Genomic DNA, 458 nt, shown 5'->3' with positions numbered 1-458 from the left:
GCTGCTGCTGCTGTGATTGGCTGCTGCAGCAGAATGTAGAGAGACAGAGAAAACAAAAAGAAAAAATAAAGAAAGATGAACGCCCCATACCTTCTATATACACTACAACTATATATATATATAATATAAATATATATATCTATCTATATATGTATATGTATATATATATCTATATATGTATATATATATATATGTATATATATATATATATATTATATATATATATATATATTTATAAAGAGAAGAAAAAGAGAAATAAAAATAAATAAAAGAAACGATGCAATCAACCAGATTAACTAACGAAACAAATCACCTTCATACATAAAAATATTTATTTTTTTGTTTTTTTTTGTTTTTTTTTTTTATTTTTTATATAATTAATTATTTTTATTAATTATATAAACCTTTATTTTCTCGCTCAGAAGAAAAAAAAGAAGTCGTCAACAGAAAGTACAGAC

The sequence above is a fragment of the Eimeria mitis genome, genomic scaffold, assembly GCF_000499745.2.
Source record: "Eimeria mitis Houghton genomic scaffold, Emh_scaff1960, whole genome shotgun sequence".
In the NCBI taxonomy this organism is placed as follows: Eukaryota; Apicomplexa; class Conoidasida; order Eucoccidiorida; family Eimeriidae; genus Eimeria; species Eimeria mitis.
The sequence above is the reverse complement of the archived record's forward strand: the minus strand, read 5'-3'. Positions refer to the sequence as shown.